The sequence below is a fragment of the Penaeus chinensis genome, chromosome 23, assembly GCF_019202785.1.
Source record: "Penaeus chinensis breed Huanghai No. 1 chromosome 23, ASM1920278v2, whole genome shotgun sequence".
NCBI lineage: Eukaryota > Metazoa > Arthropoda > Malacostraca > Decapoda > Penaeidae > Penaeus > Penaeus chinensis.
Window position 1 is genome coordinate 10,872,709 of NC_061841.1, and position 5,751 is coordinate 10,878,459.

General features: G+C 51.1%; 1 protein-coding gene across 2 annotated transcripts in view; it reads right to left on the reverse strand.

Annotated features, from left to right (window-relative positions):
• The window catches only part of LOC125037336 (vang-like protein 2), a 62,464-nt gene that overhangs the window by 17,354 nt on the left and 39,359 nt on the right, over positions 1–5,751 (reverse strand). Inside the window, exon 1 of one of the 2 annotated variants that reach the window (XM_047630426.1) lies at positions 2,417–2,654. The exons of the other annotated variant lie outside the window; for it this stretch is intronic. The gene's annotated coding sequence lies outside the window, so the exon portion shown is untranslated. Of the gene's footprint in view, positions 1–2,416; positions 2,655–5,751 lie in introns of those variants that run through there. 2 annotated transcript variants of the gene reach the window in all.

Genomic DNA, 5,751 nt, shown 5'->3' on the forward strand with positions numbered 1-5,751 from the left:
AGGAAAGCAATTGGGGACATTACCCTGAAGTGGACGCCGTCCTCACGCCTTGAACCCGCTCCCTCTCAACTGCTGCGCTTGGTTGTTGAGAGAGGAAGAGGGAAGGACAAGAGGGGGAAGGAGGAGAGGGAATGGAAGAAGCCGGGAGGAAAGGAGAGAAGGAGGGAGGGAAGGAGAGAAGGAGGGAGGGAAGGAGAGAAGGAGGGAGGGGAGGAGAGAAGGAGGGAGGGGAGGAGAGAAGGAGGGAGGGAAGGAGAGAAGGAGGGAGGGAAGGAGAGAAGGAGGGAGGGAAGGAGAGAAGGAGGGAGGGGAGGAGAGAAGGAGGGAGGGAAGGAGAGAAGGAGGGAGGGGAGGAGAGAAGGAGGGAGGGGAGGAGAGAAGGAGGGAGGGAAGGAGAGAAGGAGGGAGGGAAGGAGAGAAGGAGGGAGGGAAGGAGAGAAGGAGGGAGGGAAGGAGAGAAGGAGGGAGGGAAGGAGAGAAGGAGGGAGGGAAGGAGAGAAGGAGGGAGGGGAGGAGAGAAGGAGGGAGGGGAGGAGAGAAGGAGGGAGGGAAGGAGAGAAGGAGGGAGGGAAGGAGAGAAGGAGGGAGGGGAGGAGAGAAGGAGGGAGGGAAGGAGAGAAGGAGGGAGGGAAGGAGAGAAGGAGGGAGGGGAGGAGAGAAGGAGGGAGGGGAGGAGAGAAGGAGGGAGGGAAGGAGAGAAGGAGGGAGGGGAGGAGAGAAGGAGGGAGGGAAGGAGAGAAGGAGGGAGGGAAGGAGAGAAGGAGGGAGGGAAGGAGAGAAGGAGGGAGGGGAGGAGAGAAGGAGGGAGGGAAGGAGAGAAGGAGGGAGGGAAGGAGAGAAGGAGGGAGGGAAGGAGAGAAGGAGGAGGGAAGGAGAGAAGGAGGGAGGGGAGGAGAGAAGGAGGGAGGGAAGGAGAGAAGAAGAGAGGGAGGGAGGGAGTGTGGGAGGGAGGGAAGGAGGGTAAGAAAGATAAAGTGAGAACCCGGGAGAAATATAAAGACAGAAAGTTATTAAGATAGATAAACAAACAACAGATTGATAGATAAATTAATTGACTGAAAGAGAGAGAGAGAGAGAGAGAGAGAGAGAGAGAGAGAGAGAGAGAGAGAGAGAGAGAGAGAGAGAGAGAGAGAGAGAGAGAGAGAGAGAGAGAGAGAGAGAGAGAGAGAGAGAGAGAGAGAGAGAGAGCATATATAAGAGAGAGAGAGAACTGCCACACACCAAAACAGACACACACAGCATTATTCAATGATCGCAAATACGGTCTGAAAAGGGTGTGTGTTTATGCTAGAGTTCACATTCAATCCAGCATGTGTACATAAAAGCGTGTAAACTCTTAAACCACTTCGACCCAAGTATTAACATTCTGAATAAAAAAAAAAAAAAAAAAAAAAAAAAAAAAAAAAAGCCAACTTAAGAAAAAAGAGAGAAAAAATGCACATGTTTATTCAATTTCCTTCTTCCCCAGTTCCCTCAATCGTAAAAAAGGACTTGCTATTTGGCTCCTTAGCACCCGCCCCCCGTCGCTCCCCTGTGATAACTAGACAGGGGTTCAACAGAGCGGAAAATCTCTACAGTTGTAGAATTAGTCAAAATCTCTCAGCGGCACGAGGTAACGCCTTTTGGTTCTGGAGTAGAGGTTTTGTATTTCTTTTCGTTTTTATTATTTGTGTTTTGTATTCATCGATTTGTTTATCAACCTGTATCTCTATCTATCTATCTATCTATCTATCTATCTATCTATCTATCTATCTATCTATCTATCTATCTATCTATCTATCTATCTATCTATCTATCTATCTATCTATCTATCTATCTATCTATCTATCTATCTATCTATCTATCTATCTGTCTGTCAGTCTATCTATTTATGTCTTTTTCCTTACTTGTTTCATATCACTAATATTTTTGTTACACTGGTGTTTATCCGTTTAGGCTGTACATACATAGCCACATATGCTCTCACATACCTGAACATAAACGAATAAACACCTCAAAACACACAAAACACAATCACGGACTCACACACTGAGCTATACCAACACAAACAAACAAACAAACAAACAGAGCCCAAATCTCCCGTCGCGGATCGCCCGAAGAGCCCTTTCTCTCGCCGTCTGTCCGCAGCGCCCTGTCGTGGCACCCGAGGCTCGGATCCGATCAGCAGGGCTCGTGCTCGGCGTGGCTGACATGGGCGAGATCCCTCCTGAGTGCGTTGGGCGCCCGGGGATGTCTGAATGACTTTAGAGCACATTTTTCCCAAGGCAAGGCACTGATCTATCGGCCGAACTCGGCCTCTTTAACTAATTTCCCTTGCAAGTTGGTGGTGTCACAATCACCTAGCTATGTGACTCACTATGTAGACACGCCCGCGCTCACGCCCACACCTACACCCACGCTCATTATGTAAACTTACTGGGGCGGTGTGCACACCCTCTCTCTCACGCCCGCGCTCTGCCATGGCCAGGGTCGCTTCGGCAGGGATGAGGGGGGGCAGGGCGGTGACAGGGTTGGCTCCTCTGCCGAGTTTTCCTCACATGCTCTCCTATATCCTTCCCGAGCGCTCGCGCGCACGCACACGCACAGTGCCACTAGCAGGTGCCAGTCACTCGCCGACGCGCGCTCGCCTCGGCTCCCGAACGCCAACTGACCCCGGGCGGGCGGCGTCTGCTGCCCGGCCCTCCCGATGCCCGCCGCTGTCGCCCTCCCCGTCCCCGGTGCCTGTGCCATTTCCTTCCCCTTCCCCGGTGCCAGCCTCCCCCCCTCCCCGTGTGCCCCCGCCCTCGTAGCCCCCCCCCCTCCCCCCCGGCGCCACCCTCGCCCCTGCCAGCCATTCAGCCAACCGGCCAACTAGCAACCCATTTGCCAGACCGCTGTTCCACCTGTTAATTACCTGCAGATCCTGCTGCGGAATTTTTGCTTTTTCATTCCCCTGGCCATGTGGCTCGCTAATCAACCAGCCGGAAAAACTATCCTGACATACTGCAACCGATTTTTAACCTAATCAACTACCCACGTAACTAGGAATCTCCAGTTTGGTAGTAATAGCCACACAAAAAATTACGAACTACTAACGATACCTAACTCTATAACCAACAAATAAGCCAAATAATCAACTAATTATTCATACAACGACCTGCAACCAACCAACTGCTATTTAGTAGTAATGAAATCAACTATTCCTATAACCAATCAATCAAGCAACCAAACAATCGCCCAACGACTCGTCAAACCAGCAACCACACCTCTTACCCCAAAACCCCAAGTGTCACCTCTCAACCGAACAGCCGAACTATCGCTCTAACTTAACAAGGCAAACCGCAAGCCATTCGAGCGAACACGTATCCATTTCATGCTCGCGATCCGCTCGGGCGAAATATCATAGGAAGTCAAGTGACAGACACGCTAATACCCGTCTGTGAACAAGACTGGAAGCATGTATGAGATCAAGCCTGAGAGTCTGGGAGTCAGGGAGCAAGTCTAGGATAAGATCGAGGAGCGAGTCTTTAAGTCTGAGATGAAGCCTGAGCGCAAGTCTGAGAGCAAGTCAGCCGACCCATCGCTGACCGCTGCCACTGAGGCCGAACCGCTAATTGCCTCCAACGAGAGTTTTAAAATACCCACTTCCGTCACGTCCCCCCCCCCCCCCCCGTGCTATCCTCCGCCCTTTCATTTTCTCACTTCTTCCTTCCCCTCCTTTCCTCTCTCTTCTCATCTCGCTCTCTTTCATTTGCTAGTTTCCCCTTTCAGCCTTTCCAGTCTTTGTTCTCTCTCTCTGTTCGTCATTTGCTTTTAATTTTCCTTTGACTTGCCGTTTATTTTTATTTTATTTTTCACGTCTTTTCTTCCATAGAGGTTTTATCTTTCGCCTGTTCATTTTCCTCTCCTCCTTCTTTATCCTCTTCCCTCTGTGTCCCTCAATCGTCCATTCAGCTCGACACTCGCCTCTCTTTCTAAAACCTCTTCCCCTCTTACATCCCCATACCCCTCCTCTCCCTCTCCCACTCGCTCCCCACCTCTCTCTGCTCTACCTTTCCCCGTCTTTCTATGCCCCCTCCTCCTCCCCACTACCACCCCTGTCCCCCCTGCCCCTCTTTTTTCACCCCCTCCTTGTCCCCTCCGCTCTCCCCTCCCGCAATCCCTGGCAAGCATCGAAGGCAGGTGCGGCAGACAGTGTGGCTTCGCTGCCCACCTCCCCTTCCCTTGCCCTTTCTCCCCCTTGCCCCTCCTCCCTCCGCCCTCTTCCCTCTACCCTTCCCCTTTCCCTTCTTCCCTTCCACTTTCCCCTTTTGCTTTCCCCTTCCTCCCTCCCTTCCACTTTCCCCTTCCTCTTCCCCCCTCTTTCCTTCCTTCCCCCTTCCCCTTCTTCCCTTTTTCCCTTCTCCTTTCCTCTCTTCCTCCCTCTTTCCTTCCTTTTCCCTTCCCCTTCCTCCCTTTTTCCCTTCTCCTTTCCCGTCTTCTTCCTCCTTCTCCCTTCCCATTCCTCCCTCTTCTCGACTCTTTTCCTTTACTCTTTACTCTTTCCCACTTCCCTCTCTTCTTCCCTCTTCCACTTCCCTCTGCCGCGAAGAAAGGAGAGGAGGAGGCAAGGAGAATGAGAGGGAATGGAGAGGAGGAAGAAAAGAGAATGAGGAGTGGAGAGAAGAAGTCGAGAGGAGTAGAAGAAGGAAGTGGATAAGAAAGAGCCATGAATAAGATGTGAAGGAACGAAAAAGAGGAAGATAAAAAGAAGAAATATCCGCAAGAGGAAGAGTTAAAGAGGAAGATAATTATGAGAAGAAGCAGAGGGGGAAGAAGAATACGAGACGAAAGAGGAGGAGGCGTGGAAGTCTCACTATGGCAGCCAAGACGGCCGTGTTTAATTCTGGGACCCTCTTCACGAAGGCTTCACGCGAGATGACGCCCGCAGATTGGGGTGGGGCGGGGGAGGGGGGGGAGCGGGGGGGAAGGTGGAAAGGGGGGAAGGCGGGGGAGGGGGAGCAGGGAGGGGAGGCGGGGGAGGGTTGAAAGGGGAAGAAGGAAGAGGAATGGGGGAGGGGGTGAAGACGGGGGGAAAGGGGGAAGGGAAGGGGGTTGGGGAAGAGGGGGAAAAGAGGGTGTTGTTGTAAAGGAAAATGACGGAAAAGAAGAAAAAGAAAAAAGAAAAATGGAGGAGAGAAAGCAAAAGGTAAAGGTTTCACTGCCTTTCGTCTCTCCTTCTCTTCCCTTTCCTTTCTCCTTTTTTTCTTCTTCCCTTTCGCTTTCTCCCGCCACCTGTTTAATCACAACTATTTCCCTGCTCTCCTTTATATTCTATTCCATTTCAGTCCAACTACTTTTTTTCTCATTTACCAATTCGCTCTGCCATCCCCTCTCACCCTCCTCTCTCTCCCCTTTCCTTCTCCATTATTTTTACTCTTCTCTTCCTCTCTTTCTATTACTTTTTTCGCTCTCATTGACACTGTTTCTTCATCTCTCTTATTTTCTTATGTTCTTGTAACCTCTATCTTCCCCCCACCCCCCTCTCTCTCTCTCTTTTCTCTCTCTCTCTCTCTCTCTCTCTCTCTCTCTCTCTCTCTCTCTCTCTCTCTCTCTCTCTCTCTCTCTCTCTCTCTCTCTCTCTCTCTTCCCTACCCTTTCTTTCTCCCTCCCTCATTCACTCACTCAGTAATTTACGTACTCATTCACTCACTAATTCACTCTCACCCTCACTCCCTCTCACTCTCTCCCACTTCCCTCTTTCACTCACTCATCCTCTCACACTCCCTCTCC